At 34.2% G+C, this 22,548-nt stretch overlaps 1 long non-coding RNA gene and 1 pseudogene across 2 annotated transcripts in view; one reads left to right on the plus strand and one right to left on the minus strand.

Annotated features, from left to right (window-relative positions):
- Window positions 1-7,751: 7,751 nt before the first annotated feature.
- The window catches only part of LOC145807207 (beta-glucosidase 12-like), a 73,653-nt pseudogene continuing 58,856 nt past the window's right edge, over window positions 7,752-22,548 (plus strand). Inside the window, exon 1 of the transcript XR_014350305.1 lies at window positions 7,752-8,067. The product of XR_014350305.1 is annotated as a beta-glucosidase 12-like (transcript). The remainder of the gene's footprint in view (window positions 8,068-22,548) is intronic.
- Window positions 12,423-14,317, minus strand: LOC114300671 (uncharacterized). The gene is made up of 3 exons (XR_003642748.2): window positions 13,942-14,317; window positions 13,186-13,849; window positions 12,423-13,012 (listed from the first exon to the last, which is right to left on the minus strand). It is a non-coding gene; the product is annotated as an uncharacterized LOC114300671 (long non-coding RNA).

Raw genomic sequence — 22,548 nt, forward strand, 5'->3', positions numbered from 1 at the left:
TGTGACGTGAATAGAGTTTTGGAACTCTATAAGATAGAGAATTCTAAGCATAGCGCTTTTATGTAACCTAGTTGAGAATGGAAAGAAATTTCCAATATCCTAGGGACAGTGGGAGTGATGTGCCTACTAATGGATTACTCCATTAGAGAAGAATACTCTACATTCTTAGTTGCGTGGTAGCGAATGTGAAAATTTTTCACGTCATCACTGGGTGATTGAGAAGGAAACATTCATGATTGCTTCACAAGATGATAAAGAGCCTAGGATAATGCCAAAGGCTCTAGTCCCCTGTTTTTAGAAAGTGGATCAATGTTGCGCAGTTTAAGACAAAGTCTTTGAGGATTAACCATTTCTATAATTTGGTTGACTTTCCATTATGACGCGAAATTGTTCTAAAGTTATGCGTAATTTAGATAGTCATTGTTGAGGCATAAGGCTCGCTAAATACTGAAAAGTCGCACCATTGAGGAAAGTGTAGACCATGAGAAGACTTCCTCCTAAGGAGTGAGGTTATTTTGACTTAGGCTATGATTGACATAAGTTCGGAATATTGATTTGTGGACATTGTGACCCAACTTTCTCATTAGAGAATTGGATAAGTAGATCCGTCGGGATTTACCTTCTGCTTTTATGGTGAAAAGTTAGAAGCGCAAAAAGGTTGCTAGTTCCAATAAATCTTTTACAGCCTAAAACAGTTATCCAAATAGTGGTTCTTAGATTTCATCAAACCATGATAGGCCAACGATGATCGATGAAGACCACTGAGGCATGATCAATGGTCCAAAAGAAGTTTTTCCTTACTTAGTCATTATGAGCCAGGAATTTATAAGGTTGTCGCCACCTAGGGTGGGCAATCCTCTATTTTAGATATGATGGACATGGGTGATGTAATTTATATGCTCGGATGTACGATCCTTAGGGATTGTTTTGGGAGAATTCCTGTTTTGTCTTCGATGACTTACATAAGGAATATCCTAGAACAATTCTAGATAGGTAAGTCAATTGCAAACCCATTGACTTACCTATCGGTAAAAGCCAGAGCCTTAGCTATTGAGTGAATCCTCAGATTGTCTTTAGGAGAAACAGATGACCTATATTCATTGATCTTTTCTTTGTTGTGGGAGCCTAAAGTACGCTATGTGGGCATATTCGGCATGATAAGTGTTATCTTTGGTAAATGGTCAACTGAGTTGTTTAGACATTGACCTTTCTCATTAGACTGTGGATAGAATGCTTTACTAGTAGTATATTAATTTGCTCCTTGTAAGATTCAATGCGCTAGTTGGGCGTATCTGCGCTAGTTGGGCGCATCAAGAATGAACTCAAATTGGTCGCCAAAATATCTTTAGAGAGGTTATTGCGCAAGAGGTGGTGATCTTGAATCACTTCATGTGAGGCGCACATGGACGATTCCGTTGTATATGCTTATCACAAGAGGTGCTGATAAGGCTTATGTTTGGAATCTAAAATTGCGCAAGCTGTGGTTATGTTTTTTTGATCGATCATTTATTTGTTGTGAGATGATGGGATGTTGACACTATTATGGTTTGTGTCATAATGGTTAGCAGATGATGATGTCAGCTGGCAAGACTGGCTCACTCACACGAGCAATCGCCCTTGGCGCTTGGGAGCGAGCAAGGATGAGACTAGTGGTTTATTTTTATTTGGAGCCAAGAGAGGCTTAAATTATCCACTATGCATGTCGCCTTGGTTACAACCAAGATGAGGTCATGTTAAGGACTAAACATGGATGTTAGTACCCACTTTCCATGTTGTGCCTATTATGATTAGCCAGATATGAGATCTCATTTGGCGGTTGGAAGGCGAGCAAATAGAGAATTTGGGTTAGGCGCTAGAAAGCGACTAGACTAATATCTGTACGGTGTATCGAGTATGACGTCACTCTTTTGGAAGAGTTACTCCACCGTAGCATGTATTCATACTATATGTGCTTGGCGACCGAGTAATGAGGTAAGAGAATGGATCCCTGTTTCCTCACCGTGTGAGTCTTACGTGTCATTATTGATATGACTTTCATTTATGTACCATTTTGTGACTTTTGACTATGTCATAAGGTAAGGGGTTAATAATCTGCTACTTTAGTATGTTGCCTGCGGTCATGTATGATTCGGCCTTAAGGGACATCACTGGAAAAGCGGTCAATCCTAAACTAAATGACATGATGGCAAAGGGAAGATCATCTAATATTACACCACTGTTGTATGTTCACTGTCGGCAACTCACATCGCTCCGTATGAGAGACGGATTGAGTGTGAATATATTGCAAGAATTGAGAGGGTCAAACATGCTCTTTTTGAGGGATTAGAGATGTTTTTTGGACCGGTGTAATTAGATGGGTCTGGGGTATATGAGACACTATTTCTGTTCTTTTTGGGTTGATGTCTCTATGCTGGCTCGTTTTGAGTTTCTAGTATAGAGCTCCCACATGCAGGTGTTCTCAGCAGTCGCACGGTGCATTGGCTAGTATGAGATTGTTCATTTTTTGGGAGATTGAGATAGAGATGTGGCAGTGTCATGCCAACTCATGTGCGAGTGGGAGATGTTAGAAATTGGGCGCCCATGTGGCATGACCCTTTGAACCTTTTGAACCTGAACCTTTTGAACCTTATCCATGTAAGTTTGAATTTGAATTTAAAACTTATTTGGATAACCATTCAGGATATCTATATCTATCATATCAATAGATATGGATAGATGGATAGATAGATATTGGTTATTATATTTGATTATATATATCTCCTATGATGGGAATAATATATCGATATCAGATACGTTATGTGGTTTTTACCCATAACCGTTTTCCCAGACTCTCTCTCTAACTCTCTCCTATATGAGAATGATTCAGCTTCTGCACTATGACTTGTGTGGGTGATACTCATTTTGTAGTATCACTCCACTGCTGGGTTGGTTGTTCACATCCTGGACGTACGTGATTTATCCATAAGATTCTTCGCTTCAAGCTCTACTAAAAAGTATGACTATAAAATTTTTCATCCGCTGCGTTTTATACTTTGATTTACATTTAGAATATGATAACCCAGCTTCACTTTTGGATTCACACAAACCGGAGGCTTTGCTTTATTGTACAGTTAAATAGTATTAATATAATAATATAATAGTGTGGGTACATATATATTATCATGCTATTGTTTTTTTGCTCTCTGTTTACTTCCACCGTCACAGGTGTATTGCAATGCTTATTTGGTTTTCGATCGAATTTCATAACGGAATAATGGCTATGAGAAAGCTCTTTTTTATTTTTTTTACCATCCATTGCTGCAATTTTTATGGTAGAGGCTTCTCTAGAGGATTGTTGTTACTGCATCATTCTCAAATATCAATGCCAGACTGCCTTTCTCTTTGCTGATGAGAGAGATGCTCTTAGCATGTTTCTGCTAGACCGACATTCTGTTATTTTTTAGATTAAATGCTCTTTTCTCCTTGGCTTTGTAAACACTTATTTTAATATTTTTATTTTGTATCTCACGTATTTTAATTACATGTTTATGATTTCTTCTTCTTCTTTTTTTTTTCTTTTTTTTTTCCTTCTCTTTTTTCTTTTATAGATATGTGATGGAGATGGATTCATGGAGCAGGATATTTTGATATACTCATTGAGTGTAATCAAATACTTGTATTTTGACATTTATATTTTGTATGAATAATTGGGTTAGACTGTTTTGAATATTTTTGGACATTTAGATATGTTTTGTTGAATGGATTAGAAACATGTTTTCGTTCAATGAATTTGCCTTGGATTAGTTGATGGATTTTTATTTGTTAATTAAATTTGAAGGTTGAATGAATGTGGTTTGAATTTTGCATAGGTGAATGATAAGTTTTCGCAACAAATGTTATTCTGTCGCTAAAAGTGATCATTTACAACAATTAGTGTGTCGCTAAAGTTCTGGAACAAAAGTTGACTTTTGGCAACAAATATGTGTCTCTGTTTGTATAACTTTTGGGGACAAATTTTAGAATTTGTTGCCAAAACTTTCCGTGACAATCCTTTGGCCACAACCTTGGCGACAACTGTGTGATTGTTGCGAAAAACTTGTAGTGACAATTTTATACGTTGCAAAAGGTGATTTTTCTTGTAGTGTCTTTTTTAGTCTCAATTAATGAACCCAGATGGACTTACCTCCTTAAGCACCCAGTCATAGCCCAAGCATTAGATGAAATTAGAGCCTCTGTTTTACCAAAGATGATAACGGTTTAGCTAAATCACCAAATTCCATTTACATTTTAAAATTTTCATTTGGTCAACCTTTGCTATATACATATATCAATTGAGGAGTGGGGCCATAGCTCAAGCTTTTCTTTTTACAGCCAACAATGTCATGTGGGTGAACTGCGATGGTGGTGGTGGTAAACTAAAATTGATGGGTTTAACTTTAGTATTTAGAGATTTTGCATGTTTAGGAGGATTTGTATGTACAAGTAATAAAGGAGCAAACTTCGCGGAAGAAGTGTTTAGGGTAAATGGGGTTCTAGTGTTGAGTATCAGTGGTTGGGTGGTGCGGTTCGGTTCGGTGGTGGCGAGGTCACTACAAGAAAATGCATGTTTGGCGACTAAAATTGGCGACCAAACCAATTTTAGTAGCCAAAAACACCACATTCATCGACTAAATATTAGCTTCAGTCGGCATTGATTGAAACCTTTTAGCTACTAAAGTATTTTAGTCGCCATATAGTATCATTGGCGACCAAATTTCCCTTTAGTCGCTGTTTGTTACCAGTTAGGCTACCAATATTTCATTTTGTTGCCGTATGGTTTAATTTGGCGACTAAACAGTTTTGTCGCCTAAAAAAGGGCATTTTTGTGATTAGTTTTTGACGACCAAATCTGGGTTAGTTGTTGTATATTCAGTATTGCTGACGAATTTTTGAATTTAGTAGCCAAAAAGGCATCTTTAGGCGACCAATTTTTTGTCGCCAAACATGCATTTTGGCGACAAATTGTCGTTTAGTCGCGAAATGTTCGAATTTTTTTTTAGAGGGAAAATAAGTAATTTTCGCGCCCAATACATATATATTACACACAGAGTCTTTTTTTCTCTTTTGTCTCACTCTCACACACCGACATCAACATACCAAACCCGTCCCTACCAAACCCGTTGCTCACCAACGGCGATCATCACCATCGCAGGCCACCGGCGCTCGCCACCAACACCACTGTAAATCGGTGATCATCACCATCGGAGGTATGTTTCTGTCGTCTCTCTCCCTCTCTGTCGATTTGGTTCTATCTGGTTGTCAATGTCTCTCCCATCCCCTTCTCTCACGATTAATTTTAGGGTTTGACATGTTTTTGTCCTTTCATTTTCCATTTATTTCGTACACAAATTTTTAGGGCTTTTCCTGACTTCGTGAATGGGTGTGGTTGACATTACGGATTGTCCATTTGGATTTTGGATTTGGATTCTTTTTGTATCGTTTAAATGTGCCTCTGTTTTGGAGAAATGTTCCAAATCGGTTCGAAAATGTTCGAAATGAGAGCAGCCCCCGAAACACTGTGGGGGGATGGCACGGGTAGCTTCCTCGTGTCAAATAGAACTTGTGGGGACAGACGGGACGTAATTAGCACGTGTACGTTGGGAGTTGGCGTGAAAAATGCATAAAGCTTATACAAATATATTAAAACTTAGCAATATATATATGTTCTATAACGATCTCTATATATGTACAGTTATGAATAAAATATATGTATGTTTACACATTAGAGTAAACTTGAGTTGGGGTTGACTTGGAAATTTGTTTGCACTTTAAATACAAGTTAACGTGTACAGAAACTATATTGAAATTCCTAAATTCAAACTATATTTACATACAATTTCAATTACAATTGACATCCGTGCAATTTGTGTTTTGTAGATGGCTATAACTTTTTGTTTACAATGGAACTAATGGGTGTAATTTTTGTTGTGTAGATGGCTTTTGGCATTGACATGTGGATCTTCTAATTTTTTCTCGGAAGATACACTTATGCAAAGTTGGGAAGTTTTTTGTCGTCCTATACTTTTTGCTGTGGACTGTGAATGCATCGAACATATAATTTTTGATGAGGTACAAAATATTTTTGGAGCTTGTATTAATTGCTCCGGTGGTATAGCATGAATGAACCGTGAAATTTGGATGCATCGTACATATAATTTATGGTGGGGTACATAATATTTTTGGAGCTTGTATTACCTTTTGTCGTGGGACTTATTACCATAGTAATTTGTACCTTGTCAAATGGTCATTACAATGCATAGTATAGTAAAAATGTTGTGTATAGAGGACATAATTTTGGTAACGTATTTGGAATGTATGATGTTATTATTTGTAATTGGAATATATATAGTTCGTTCATACATAAGTTTACATTATTATTTGTAGTTGGAATATATATAGCAGGTGTTCATTTTTGTTTTATGGTTCTACGTGAACCATGTAGATGATACATACAGGTTGTATACGAATTACAGGTTGCGGTAGATATATACAGGTTCGGACGAAATTTAGTAAAATTAAACAAACAAAACAAAAAAATAAAATGACGCTTTTGGTCACGAATCAATTTGTAGTTAAAAAGAAAAATCTTTTGACGACTAAATTTTTAGTAGTCAAAACGAATAAAAAAATAGTTATGGCGACTAATAATTTAGTAGCCAAAAAAACTGGAAAATAGTTATGGCGACTAAATGTGTAGTGGCTAAAGCTCAAAAGACTTTTGGTGACTAAAGATTTAGTCGCCAAAACATAATAAAATAATCATGGCCGACTAAACATTAGTAGCTGCAGTTGCACTGTTAGCAACTAATAATGTCGCCGCCGTAGATATTGTATTTTTTAGCGACAAAAACCTTAGTAGCTAAATAGTTGAGTTAAAATATTTAATGAACGGTTTGGGCGACTAACGTGTTAGTCGGCAATGTCACTTATCTGCGACTCCGACTGTTTTCGTCGCCAATGCCTGTTATTTTTGCCTACTAACATGTTAGTCGGTATTTTGTACTATTTATGGCGACTAAATGGATTTTAGTCGCTAATTTCTTCGGCGACTATGTGTGGCCGACAAATCCAACGACCAAATTATTCAGTCGGAAAATACTTTCGGCGACTAAAATATGTACTTTTGGCGACGAATTTTTTAGTCAGCAAAAGTGTATTTTCTTGTAGTGGGTACGGTGGTATTATATGGCAGAGAGCTTTTAGCAGTGGGGTTTGTGAATTCCATTCTAGTATGGGAGGAGAGGATGATAGGAAAGACGCCATTGTCAGCTTAGAGGGAGGGAGGGCGAGTGATTCAGTGTACTCAACTTCATGTATAGTTTGTGATGAATGGTCTTGATTTGTTTGAAGAAAAAGATGGGAGTTTTTGTCCATAAAAGTGAATCACATGTAGCACAGGGCTTTTTTTTGGTCGAAAATTACAATGTTGGTTAATTATTGGACTTATTTGACACATTCTAAGAAATTAGAGGATTAATGTGTTGCAACTGAAAATAGAGGGACCAAATCGGAGCACCAAGAAAACTACAAAGACCATTGGTGTAATTTGCCTATATTGTTTTTATGAAAATTTAAATAATGTTTAGAGGTATATGTAGGCAATGGCATATGATTATTATTTTAATGGAATTGACTATAGCCTTAATCTTACGCAAAGTAAAGATAGGCATCAGATTCAATCTCTATGAATTAACTATGTATAGCATTCATGCCATGCCATGCTAACAATAAAAATAAGGAAAAAAGCAAAACCATTAACTTGTTGGGCATCAGATTCATTCTCAAAGAATTGACTCAGCATGCAAAGCAAACCCTTTTAACATTCCAATGTTAAAAGGCAACAAGATGAGGGAAACCTTGGCTTGGCAACCATAGACAATTATGGAGACTCATCAAACCTATCTCGTCTTGGGTCTCCTACTTGTTCTTGGTAGCGCAGTGATGACAAGAAGTTCAAGAGATGAAATAGAGTGTAATTCCAGGACTCCCCTCGATCGTAGCAGTTTCGAAGAAGGTTTTATCTTTGGAGCAGCAACATCTGCTTATCAGGTACATGCTTAATGGGATATCATTTGTTATGTATTTTATTAGCTATTACGTAACGGAATTATATTGGCCCTTACTGTATTACTGGTATCAATTTTCCGATACCATTTTTTAAAATCATGTATACTCCAAATGTATGCCGTAATTGTTACAAATATGTAAAAATGTAGTGCTATACAGGTTGTATAGATCAGATCTAATATGAACTAAATTTATTTGTTGCTCGATTTATACATGAACTTAGAGTTTGTTGGAAGAATTCTTACTCGAATATATCAAAATATTATGATATTCTTTTGATGAAAGTTAGTGTACGGTGGGCCTATGGCAGAGGCTTAGATCTATGACCAGGTTGGGTTAGTTGATCGGATTTCAGGTCTTCCGTGAGTGACCTGCACACAAATCCTTAAGGGGGGTGTTTGGGAAGTTTGGTCTGTGGTTTTTTTTTTTTTAATTTTTTTCACTAAAAGACAAATTGGTTACAAAAAAATCAATCCAAACAAAATATCACATCAAACACTATAATCATTTTACTTTTTCTCTCACAAACATCATATTCGACCACAAAAAAACTCAACTATCTTCCTAAACACAAAAAAAAAATTTCTCCAATAATATCCTACAATTAAAAAACCCTACAAAAAAAATCCACTTCCCAAGCACCGACACCCACGAGAACTCACTTGTGAGCGTCCTTTTTAATGGCCTTTTAACGAACAAGTTTGTTCCTTAAAAGATTGAACTCTAATGGAAGAATGTAAGAGATGAGAATGAGATAGATATCAAGAATGTGTTGTGGTTATATATATATATATATATATATATGTATATCCTCACACCTGTGAAGGTGGAGAGTGCTCCTAAACCATCTCACTTTTGTCACCGGTCGCCATATGGCATGCCTCTCATGTAATAATAGACTAACTAGTAGTTAAACCGTGTGATGCAGGGCTAGACATATTTATTTTAAAATAATTTTTTAATAAAATTTAGTTAAATTATTTATATTTTTTAATATATAAAATATTTAGCATAATCATTAAATTAGAGAAAAAAAAATAAGTAATAATTTAAAATTTAAATAATGATTCTAATTATTTATTTTAATAATTTTAGTTGTATCGTTCCATAAAAGAGTTACATAAATCAACACATATCACTACAAGAATTCACACTTTTGCCGGCTAAAAATTTGGTCGGCAAAAGTCCATTTTTAGTCGGCAAAAGTTATCCGCGACTAATTTTTTTGGTCGCCACTTTGGTCGCCAATTGAGGGTCGCGGAAAGTAATTAGCGACTAAAAAAATTTTTAGTCGCGAAAAAGTTATATTTGCCGACTAAATTTTAGTCGCTAAATATATAATTACTGCGACTAATCCATTTAGTAGCTAAAACACTTTAGTCACGAAAAGTCATATTTTCCCTACCAAACATGTTAGTCGCCAATTCGCACATTCAACGACCAAATAGTTTGGTCGGCAATTGTCGCCCATTTCCACGACCAACTAATTTGGTCGCCAATTGTCACATTCCGCGACCAAAAAATTTGGTCGGCAACACATTCCACGACCAAAAAGATTGGTCGGCAATATTAATATTCACGAAATTACACTTTTGCCGACTAAATATTTTGTCGGCAAAAGTCTATTTTTAGTCGGCAAAACTCATTCGCAACTAATTTTTTTGGTCGCCACTTTGGTCGCCAATTGAGGGTCGACAAAGGTAATTGGCGACCAAAACTTTTGTTAGTCAGGAAAAAGTTAGATTTGCCGACTAAATTTTTGGTCGCTAAATATATCATTACCGCAACTAATTCATTTAGTCGCTAAAACACTTTGGTCGCGAAAAGTAATATTTTCCCCACCAAATATGTTTGTCGCCAAAAGCAAAAAATCAGCAACCAACTATTTTCGTCGCCAAAAGGTAAGGAATTGCCGACCAATTATTTTAGTCGCAAAAGTGTAGAATTTGGCAACCAATTATTTAGTTGCCAAAACTTTTCTCAACCAAATATTTTGTCGCCAAAAGACATTAAACAATCAACGACTAATTAGTTAGTCGCCAAATCTCTTCCTTTTTTTTTTTTTTTTTTTTTGAACAATCAATTTTTGTTTATAAACATTCAATCCAATATTGAACAAAATTCATTCAACCCAACCTAAATATAACATTAAAATTCATCACATTTTCTTGCTCAATCCCAAACTTTACAATCATTCCATTCAAAACATTAATTGAGACAAGTTTTAAACATCCATCCATTGAAAACCAATAAGTAATTGAACAAAAATTAAAAGGAAAATCAATGAAGGAATCCAAAAAAAATTCTAAACCAGGAAGGAATATATATGGTTTTGAAGCATCAGCCTTGTGCTTGATCGTTTTTGGAAGTCACCTACAAATAAAATAAGAAAAGTTAGAATTCATAAAAAACATTTAACCATATGGCAAAAAATTGGAAAACAAAAAATTGAGATTCTGAGGTGGCTCAGCCTGATTTGCTTTCTTTAAAAGATGCTATAGTTTACTAGAGTATATAGGCAACACTCAGAAGTACAATGGTTACAGTATTTTCATTTGTACTTCAGTTGAGACTTCGCTTTTCAGGTACAAGACAGCTTTCAAAACTTAGCTATTATAATGTAACAAAAGTAGAAAATGAACCAGGCATTTCACAGCAGGATCAGGTCTTCTGAAACTTTAGCAAGTAAGCATAAAAAAATAAAAAATCAAGTGAAATTTGTTGAAATTACACATTACCAACGAAAATGGATCTATTAAATTACAATTTTTACAAAATTACCAGTACTTGCGAGCTAGATCAATCTGAGTATGGAGATGATTGAGGTTTGTTCAAACATTTAATAACCATGAATTTTAGACTCAAGCGTGACCCATGAATACTACCAAGCTTTGCTCTAAGCAAACCAAGCTCGAGAAGTTGGACTCCTTTTTTATCTTAGCATACCATTTGAAAACATCACACCAACCCCGCAAAACAACAGATAATGTGTACATACCTTCAGAGATGATAAAGCGGCAAGAGTGGAAATCTCAAGTTCATGGTTTTTGACAGTCTCTGCAACTACATCGGTTCGGCAGAGTGCAAAAGCAGCTCGCCTGAAAAAAGAATAACATTTTGCCACTATTATTACGATATTCTAAAAAAGATTTCAGAACAATATTCTTAACCAGCTAGAAATTTTAAATATTGAGTTCTATTTGGGATCCTAATTCCTACCCATTCTCCCTGAATCACATGACGCAGTATTTGAATTTCAGAAAACCTGAACTAACTCTGCTATTTATATTTTAAACAAAATGAAGATACAGAACATATACAGCACTGACATAGCATCTATTATCAGAAATACAAAAGAGAATTATTAATATAAAACAAAGATACAACAAGAGAACAAGAAGTCCTCTACAATGAGACAAAACACCTAGAAAAGGCAAAGGCAAAATAAGCCCTTAAATCACAAATCGCCATTTAATTCTTGTTACGCCATCCCTCTTTAGAAAAAAGCAAAGACCAAAAACAAGAACAACAATAATTCTGCATTCCACTTTGCATGATTAATCATTTATTGTCTATCGAACACGTAATTAGAAATGAAACAAATATTAAAATCTCTATTTAAATAAACATGAATAAATAAAACAAGTTTGCACCATCATAACCAAAAGTTGATAAACAGATACAGTACAAATCAACACTATTTAGTTTATCCAATTAGTTCTTCACATAGAACAACCCAAACTGATGAATACTTGTATGTATTATGCATACCAGCTGCTGCCAATGCATAAAAATCGAGAAAGATTTTCTAGGAGAAAATTTAAAACCGTCCAAAAAGTATAAATCTCTTGCATGAAAGATTCATTTCCATAATTACAACATTAAATGCTTGTCATAACAATCCATGGAAAACAACTGTTGTATACAACTAGAAGCAGTATAATAATCATACCCAACGCAATATGCATAACCATAGGCATTTCATAAAATAATGATTGAAATATTTTGAATGAGGAATGAAAAAAAATAAAAATTAAAAAAAAAAACTTAGATGCTTTAACAAAATAACTTATAAAAAAATGGTTTTAAAAAAAATTAAAAGAAGAAAAAAAATCAAAAAAAAAAGGTAACAAAACAGTATCATTCAAAGCTCTACCTTTCATGCCTTTACTTTGCAGGCATCAATGACTTGAGTGATTTAACCGCAGACTCAACCATATCCATCTCATACTCTATCCTACCATTGGTCCAACACTGCAAACAGTAGAACAAAAGTCAAGCAGGAGCATTAATTGATGTTACTATTTAGTATTCAAAAAGCTTATTACCACCACTAATGATACACAATAAAAATAACAACAACAGACCCATCATCCAGCCAGTCTTTCGTTTATAGGCCCAAACAAAGAAAGAAAGTGCAAATTAACATGTCAGCTAACAATCAACATGATTTTTCCAAATCGTTAGGACCACCACTCAATCAAATGTGTAATGTAGAGTATATTTAGCAAATGAGTGAAAATGAACATTAACTAAGCACTTGTCCCCTTTTCACAATCAAAAAGTTAATTTATCAATAACTCATTCAACCGACCCACATAATATTTTGTAGTGCAAGAAGATCGAGCTAAAGATGCACCTTTAGGTTCTATCAAACGAAAAAGTAAATAAATTTCCAGTATTTTTATGGTTACTGGTATCTATAGACATAATTTGTGTATTGCCACTCTCGATGTCTTCCCAATTCAAAATGAAATCCCTTGTGCTTTGCATACTTGGAAAACAAAAAATGAAAATAGCTCAAGATAGATACAGTGTAAACACAGACCACAAATGAATGCTCAGTGTGTGGATCCCATGCTACAGTTTCAACATCTGCTGAAACTAACCACTTAAATCCTGTATGAGAAGGTATCCTTCCATCCTTCTGCAATCACATAAACATAAATTTAATCAAAATAATGTTGAGGCAAGGCAACTTAGCAAAGTGAATGCACAAGCGCGCACAAAAAAAAAGTAAAAAAAAGAAGCAAAATGCAGGAAAACAATAATTTTGAAGTTTATAATTAATAAACAGACCCGATAAAACATTTCCATTACCATGACTACTGTATGATCAAAGGATCCACTAAGTAGAACTTGTGGCACATGATGATTCCATGCGACGGCTTGAACCTGAAAACCAACTATAGCAAGGTCATAAAAATTATAAACAAATGAAGTTTTGCCACAGTAAAACAGATGACTTGAATCCTGAAAAAAAGAACTGTTAGCCTATAATTTGTGGATATAGATACAAGTGCCGAAATAGATACAAGGTGTTAGACTGTGAACACCTTCGAATTCCAAAACATATTTGTCTACATTCTCAATAGAAAGAATAAGGTAAAGCATTAAAAACTTAATCTTATTAAGAATGAAGGATGACATAACTTTTCTTTCAGTCACTCTTCAATTACAGATACAAGAGTTTTCCAAAACTAAGCACTACAATGCATTGAAATGCATAGTGGGGTTTAACATAATAACCAAAACAATTAAACTAATCTAAAAACAACAAAAACCAAAACAGAATTTAACTGCAGACTTGAGACTTAAGGTGGTTGCACGACTGTATTCTGAAAACAAGCAATTTAAATCAATAGATAACAGTCCAGATAGCTAACCTAACGCCACCCATTTGTTTAGAAATCCACCCTGCAACATTTAACTTTGCACCCATCCTTGCGGCTACAATATCATCACCACTGCCTCTTAATCGCTCCTGAAAATAAAACAACTCATGGAATAGATTAATTAATAATTAATAAAGTTCACTTTTGATGACAATTTGTTCAAAGACTACAAGACATATACCTCCGTTCTAGCCTTGCTTTGGGAAACAAACTGCTTAAACCACTTCTGGTCTTTAAATTGAACATCTTGAAGAATGCGGTTGACCTACAACCAACCAAAGGGATAACACAAATTTTTATCAAAAACATTAAAATGATTAGGCAATCAAAGTGATAGGCTAAATATAAGACACAAGTTGATACATTTATCACAATAAGGAAAAAAAATTCAGCATTTATATTTTCAACTGTACCTGGTTATTTTTCCCTTCAAGTTCCCAGCCTATACAAAGCTAATGAGGGAACCGACATTACCCTCAGATTCAATGTGCTCCACTTAAATAAATTTTCTTTTACTCCAGCTCTTGGAACATCCTACTTAATTAAAAGCTGCCCATGAATGAGAATTTTCTAACAGATCATATGATGAAAACCATTGGCCTAAGGTATAGTGACTCGAAACCTAACTATTTTTCTCTTCTCTCTCTTTTCTGTTATTTTCTTATTGGGTAATTTACAATTAAATTTTTGTTTTCTTACTCTACTCCATCTTCCCCTTTTGTCAATCTATATATAATAATCAACACTCCCATATTTTTATAAAATTTAATTTGAAATCCTTCCATTTGAAATGCATTAATCCAAGCAGAACCTTGGTTTCTCGTAGCATGCTACAATCACTCCACATAATGATTTGTGCCACATATACCGGGTTAGGGGGGACTTCAAACAATGTAAGCACAATATTTATCTTTCTCTTTTCTTTATAGATGACAAGTGCAGAAATAACTCCTTGTGCAACTATAAGATCTTTCTTGTAAACTTGGGAAACAAAGTCCAAATTCCTATAATGAAGGATATAGTATCTTCCATTGCATTTCACATCAAACAAATCAATTGAATGAACAAATTCAATTGAAAGTATCTTCCAAATATGAACAAAAATGCCTAATGAATGAACAAATTCTCCTAACCCCATTGCATTTCACATCAAACAAATCAATTGAAAGTATCTTCCAAATATCTTCCAGTACTAAGTGAAAATCAATTGAAAGTATCTTCCAAATATAGCGCACAAAGCTTGATTATTCATAAATTGAAACCCTATGGCCAGTCGGCTCTTCAATTTGACTGATTAGAAGAGGATTTAAGTGTTTTGGATCTGAGATCATTTGCATTGAGTTAGAGAGCCATGAATGAGAGTGCAAGGCTGTTCAAAAAAATAAAAATAAAAGAATAAAAGAATGAGAGCGCAGGGAAGATGGGTTTGTCTTTGGCCATAGTGGAGATGAACCGAATGGCCATAGGGTTTAAGATCTGTTCGGATTATAAAACTACATCATTGTTGTTCCAAGGATACACAGTCACATAGAGATATAGAGGAACCAATTCAACCCAGTCGATAGAGGGACCGACTGGAGTGAGAGAGTGGAAAGAAGAGTCAAAAGAATCGTACCATCTCGCCGCCGAACCAGTCTCGCCGAACTAGTCTCGCCGCTGCTGAACCAGTCTCGCCGCTGACTGAAACCCTTCCCCTTCAACCCCAGTCTCTCTTCAAACCCTCTATCTTCTCTCTCTCAGAATAAGGTTTGCACACTGTTTTGAAACAGTGTTGTGAAATTAAGGGCTCTACAAATCTGAAAGGAAATGAAAAAAAAAAAGGGGGGGGAAAGAAAAGGCAGATGGAAAAAAGGGGGGAAATAAGTTTGGCGGGCCGTCCGGTGAGTAAGTGAAACCGGGGGGGGGGGAAATTAGTTTTATTTTTATTTGAATGAATTTTTTTTTATTTGACAGAAATAGAGGTAATATTTTAATAAAAAATATTTTTCGTTAAAATAAAGTTAATTTTTTATGTTCGATGAATAATTTTTTTTGTGGCCCATTTTTTTTTTTTTGCTACTAAAAATCAAGAGATAATTTTTGTGGTAGAGGAGAGGGAGCGGCAGTAGTGGTGAAAATGGTGGATAAGAGGTGAGGTGGTGGTGGCGGTGGTAGTGGTGGTGGCGGCGAAGGAGATTAGTGGTGAATTTGTGGTAATGGTAGAGGAGATGGAGTGGCGGTGGTGAAGGAAAGGTAATAGTAGTGGTGGTAGTAATAGTGGTGGTGGTGGTGGTAGCAGTGATGGTGGTGGTAGTGGTAGCGATGGTGGTAGTAATGATAGTCGTAGAGTTGGAGTGGCAACAGTGGTAATAATGGTGGTAGTGGAATGACATTTGCAGTAGTGGTGAAGGTGGTAGAGGAGATGGGTGGTAAGAAAGAGATGAGTGAGAGACAGATAGAGAAGAGAGATAGAGAAAGAGATAGAGTGATGAGTGAGAGAGAAAGAAAGAGAGAAAAAATGGTCGCTAAAAGTGCATTTTCTTGTAGTGGAGAGCTCGGTAAATAGAGAAGAGGGGAGGGAGAGAGTGAGCAAGATGAACACAATGGGGGAGAGAGAAAGACAGACACGGAGAGAGAAAGAAAGAGAGAAGAGTGATGAGTGAGAGAGAGAAAGATATATAGAGAGAGAGAGATAGAGAGACAGACAGACAGAAAAAGAGAGAAAAATAAGAGATGAACGAGAGATAGACAGAGAGAGAGAGTAAGAGAGCAAGAGAGCAAAAACAGATGATCGAGAGAAAGACAGAAAAAGAGAGAGACAGAGAGAGAAGAAAGATAAGCGAGAGAGACAGAAACAGAGATAGAGAAAAGATAGATGAGCGAGAGAGATAGAGAAAGAAGAGAGATAAAGAGAGATAAAGAGAGATAAAGCGAAGAGAGATGAGCAAGAGACAAATAGAGAAAGAGACAAAGACAGATAGACAAACAGACAGACAGAGAAGAGTGATGAGTGAAAGAGAGAAAGAGAAGAGAGAGAGAAAGAGAGAGACAAAGAGAGAAAGAGATAGAGAGTGAGAGACAGAGAGAGAAAAGAGATGAACGAGAGAGACAGATAGAGAGATAGAGAGATAGAGAGATAGAGAGAGAAGAGATATGAGAGATAGAGAGATGAGAGATGAGCGAGAGAGATAGATAGAAAGAGAGGGATATTTATACCTCAAATTGTTTTTAGGGAGAGTTGAGCATGCTCTAGAAAATTATTTTAGTTGCCAAAACTATCTATACCGCGACTAAAATATTTTTTAGTCGCTGAAATTAAATTTTTGCCGACCAAAATTTTGGTCGTGCAAAGATAAAAAGTGAATTTTTATTTTTCATTAATTTAGTCGCCAAAACTATCTATACCGCGACTAACATATTTTTTAGTTGCTGAAATTAAATTTTTGCCGACCAAACTTTTGTGGTAGAGGAGAGAGAGCGGCAGTAGTGGTGAAGGTGGTGGATAAAAGGTGATGGTGGTGGCAAAGGAGATTAGTGGTGAAGTTGTGGTAGTGGTAGAAGAGATGGAGTGGCGCCGGTAGAAGAGAGGTAATAGTAGTAGTAGTGGTCGTACTAGTGGTGGTAGTGTTAGTGGAGTGATAACGACGGTGATAGTAATAGTAGTCGTAGAGGTGGAGTGGCAACAATGGTAATAATACTGGTAGTGGAATGACATTTGCAGTAGTAGTGAATATGGTAGAGGAGATGGGTGGTGAGAGAGAGATGAGTAAGAGACAAATAGAGAAGAGAGATAGAGAGAGAGACAGAGTGATGAGCGAGAGAGACTAAAAGTGCATTTTCTTGTAGTGAAGAGCTCGGTAAATAGAGAAGAGGGGAGGAAGAGAGTGAGCAAGGTGAACACAATGGGGGAGAGAGACAGACAAGCGGACAGACACACAGAGAGAAAGAGAGATAAAAGAGTGAGAGACAGCTAGACAGACATAGAGAGAGAAAGAGAGAGAGAAGAGTGATAAGTGAGAAAGAGACAAAAAGGGAAAGAGATAGAGAGAGAGAGAGAGGGACATAGAGAGAAAGAGATAGACACAGAGATAGAGAGAAACAAAAGATGAGTGAGAGATAGACAAAGACAGAAAGAAAGAGAGTGAAAAGAGATGATCGAGAGAAAAACATAGAAAAAGAGAGAGATAGAGAGAGAAGAAAGATGAGCGAGAGAGACAGAGAGAGAGATAGAGAGAAGAGAGATGAGTGGGAAAGATAGGGATAGAGAAAGAAAAAAGATGAAAGAGATAGAGAGAAGAGAGATGAGCGAGAGACAGAGATAAAGACAGACAGACAGACAGACAGAGAACAGTGATGAATGAGAGAGAGAAAAAGAGAGAGAGAGAGAGAGAGAGACAAAGAGAGAAAGAGATAGAGAGTGAGAGACAGAAAAAGAGACAAAGAGAGAGGAGAGATGAACAAGAGAGACAGGGAGAGAGATAGAGAGAAGAGAGATGAACGAGAGAGACATAGAGAGAAGAGAGATGAACGAGAGAGATAGAGAGAAAAGAGGTGAGCGAGAGAGACAGAGAGAAAAGAGATGAAAGAAGAGATAGATAAGTGAGAGACACACAGAGAGAGAGAGACAGACAGACAGAGAAGAGTGATGAGTAAGAGAGAGAAAGACAAAAGAGAGTGGAAAATGAAAAAATTGGTGAAAAGAGACAGACAGAGAGAGAGAGAGAGAGAGAGAAAAAAAAAAGAGCGAAAAGAGATAAACGAGAGAGAGACATGAAGAGATGAGCGAGAGAGGGAGAGAGATAAAGAGAAGAGAGAGAGAAGAGAGACAGAGAGAGAAGAGAGATAAGAGAGATAGAAAGAAGAGAGATGAGCGAGAGACACAGAGAGAGAGAGAGAGACAGACAGACAGACAGAGAAGAGTTATGAGTGAGAGAGAGAAAGAGAAAGAGAAGAGAGACAGAGAAAAAAAACAGAGACACGGAGAGAAAGAGAGTGAGAGACAGACAGACAGACAGATAGAGAAGAGTGATGAGTGAGAGAGAGAGAGAGAGAGAGAAAGAGAAGAGAGACAAAGACAGAGACACATAGAGAAAGAAAGAGACAGAAAGAGAGAGAAAGAGTGATGGGTGAAAGATAAAAAATAAATTTTTATTTTACATTCAGCGACTAAATTATTTTAGTTGCCAAAACTTATATACAGCGATCAAAATATTTTTTAATCGCTGAAATTAAATTTTTGCCGACCAAAATTTTGGTCGCCAAAGACAAAAAATAATTTTTTCTTTTTCATTCAGCTCCTAAATTATTTTAGTCGCCAAAACTATGTATACCGCGACCAAAATATTTTTTAGTCACTAAAATTAAAATTTTGCCGACCAAACTTTTGGTCGCTAAAGATAAAAAATAACTTTTTATTTTTCATTCAGCGACTAAATTATTTTAGTCGCCAAAACTACCTATACCACGACTAACATATTTTTTAGTCGCTAAAATTAAAATTTTGCCGACCAAACTTTTGGTCGCCAAAGATAAAAAATAACTTTTTATTTTTCATTCAGCGACTAAATTATTTTAGTTGCCAAAACTTATATACAGCGATCAAAATATTTTTTAATCGCTGAAATTAAATTTTTGCCGACCAAAATTTTGGTCGCCAAAGACAAAAAATAATTTTTTCTTTTTCATTCAGCTCCTAAATTATTTTAGTCGCCAAAACTATGTATACCGCGACCAAAATATTTTTTAGTCACTAAAATTAAAATTTTGCCGACCAAACTTTTGGTCGCTAAAGATAAAAAATAACTTTTTATTTTTCATTCAGCGACTAAATTATTTTAGTCGCCAAAACTACCTATACCACGACTAACATATTTTTTAGTCGCTAAAATTAAAATTTTGCCGACCAAACTTTTGGTCGCCAAAGATAAAAAATAACTTTTTATTTTTCATTCAGCGACTAAATTATTTTAGTCGCCAAAACTACCTATACCGCGACTAACATATTTTTTAGTCGCTGAAATTAAAATTTTGTCGACCAAACTTTTGGTCGCCAAAGATAAAAAATAAATTTTTATTTTTCATTCAGCGACTAAAATAATTTAGTCGCCAAAACTATATAACCGCGACTAACATATTTTTTAGTCACTGAAATTAAAATTTTGCCGACCAAACTTTTGGTCGCCAAAGATAAAAAATAAATTTTCATTTTTCATTCAGTGACTAAATTATTTTAGTCGCCAAAACTATTTATACCGCGACTAACATATTTTTTAGTCACTGAAATTAAAATTTTGCCGACCAAACTTTTGATCGCCAAAGATAAGAAATAAATTTTTATTTTTCATTCAGCGACTTAATTATTTTAGTCGCCAAAACTATGTATACCACAACTAACATATTTTTTAGTCGCTGAAATTAAAATTTTGCCGACCAAACTTTTGGTTTCCAAAGATCAAAAATAATTTTTTCTTTTTTCTTTCAGCTACTAAATTATTTTAGTCGCCAAAACTATATATACAGCGACCAAAATATTTTTTAGTCGCTGAAATTAAATTTTTGCCGACCAAACTTTTGGTCGCCAAAGATAAAAAATAAATTTTTATTTTTCATTCAGCGACTAAATTATTTTAGTCGCCAAAACTATCTATACCGCGACTAACGTATTTTTTAGTTGCTGAAATTAAATTTTTGCCGACCAAACTTTTGGTCACCCAAGATAAAAAATAAATTTTTTTTTTCATTCAGCGACTAAATTATTTTAGTCGCCAAAATTATCTATACGGCGACTAACATATTTTTTTAGTCGCCAATTGTGGAAAATTTAGCGACTAAATTTTTTTAGTCCCCAATTGTGAGATTTTTTGCGACTAAATTTTTTTTTAGTCGCCAAAAATTAATATACCCTGACTAAAAAAATTTAGTAGCTAAATATTGTACTTTTACCGACTAACATAATTTTTGGTCGCCAATTCCACAACTTTTGGCAACCAAAATATTTTTAGTCGGCAAAAGTGGTCGCCAAAACTGTATTTTCTTGTAGTGTATACTAATTTTAAATAAATTATTTATGTGTATTTTAATAATTTTAGCGCTATTGTGTTATAAAAATGTAACTTACATTAATATATATAATAAATTTCATAAAAATAAATATTTTTAATATTTAATTTTTAAAAGAAAAGTGAAAAAAAGTAGAATAAAATTAATTGGTAAAATATTTTTAGTATGTGTAATTCTATTAAATTTTGTTTATGGGTAATTTAGATTAAGTAGAAATCTTTTAAATATTAAATTTTAGAAAGAATTTTGATAAGGGTATATTGATATGAAATTTCAATAAAAAATAAAAAGGAAAAAAAAAGGAGATGTGCTATATAGGAAAGAGAGAGAAAAAGTTAAAGGTACACAGTATTTTTTTATTTATTTTGATAATCTTAGTCTTATCGTTTTGTAAAAGTCTTATTTAAATCAATACATATAATAATTTTAAGTAAATTATTTATATATATTTTAATAATTTTAACTCTATCGTTTAGGTGTGAGAATTTACGACACGACAAAATAACATAATTTGAACCGTACACGAAATTAGCAGGTTGGGACTAACCATTTCCTGATATGAACACAACTGGATAACACGAATATTAAACAGGTCACATTAGTGTTAAATCTATACAACACGAAATTGATACGGATAACCTGTATAATGAAAAATTAGTTACACATTTTACTATTATTTCCACTAAACAGTATCATTACATTTTTTAATCTCTTAAGTAATTACATAAAATTTATTAAAAAGTATGTAACATATGATTTTAAGTTTAATATAAATTTTTTTTTTCTTTTAATTGAGATTAATGTATTTTTTGTCTTTTATTTGAGTTAATCTAGTAATATATATATATATATATATATAATGATAAAATATAATTTTTATAAATTAAGAAAATAGAAGTAAGTTGAAATCAAACATTTTTTTATAAATAATTTCATTTAATAAAGATTAGTTCCATTGAATTTAACTTGTGAAGAAATTTTCAAATCTTTTTCATACCTTTGATATTTTTAGTTAATAGTAAAAATTTTTAACATGACACGTTAATGCGACACAAACCGGACACGGATTGAAAACGACACGACACTTTAACACAAAATAATAAATGGGTCAGGTTAGTATTGAGATAATTCTGACACGAACCTGAGATGATATAATACGAACACAACCCAGACCCAACACAACACGACGTCCACCCTTCATATTATAAAATTTTAAATTAAATAAATATATATAATGATTTTAAATTATATTAAATTATAACACAAAAAAACAAACATTCATTTGGTTATTCATTTGGTAATTCTAACATTTCATGCTATAAAAATGTAACTTAAATAAATAAATATATATATATATATATAATAAATTTATATGAAATTAAATTATAACTTGATAATAGAAATAATTGTTATAAAATTAAAAGTGATTCTAATTATTTAACAAATTCAATATAATTAATATTATAAATAAGATAGACATAAAAATAAGAAATAATTTTAATATTTTATTTAAAAAGTGAGAAAAGTATAATAAAATTAATTGGTATTTTTAGTAAGTATAATTCTATTAGGTTTTGTTTATGAGTAATTTAGATTAAGTATAAATTTTTTAACTATAAAATTTAAAAAAAAAATAGTAAAAGGATATATTGATGTGACATTTTAATAAAAAAAAAGGAAAAAAATAGAGATGCGCCACACAAGAGAGAGAGGGAGAAATTGAGAGTAAATACTACTTGTAATAATATAT

Source organism: Camellia sinensis, chromosome 14, assembly GCF_055761805.1.
Source record: "Camellia sinensis isolate YWXY chromosome 14, ASM5576180v1, whole genome shotgun sequence".
In the NCBI taxonomy this organism is placed as follows: Eukaryota; Viridiplantae; Streptophyta; class Magnoliopsida; order Ericales; family Theaceae; genus Camellia; species Camellia sinensis.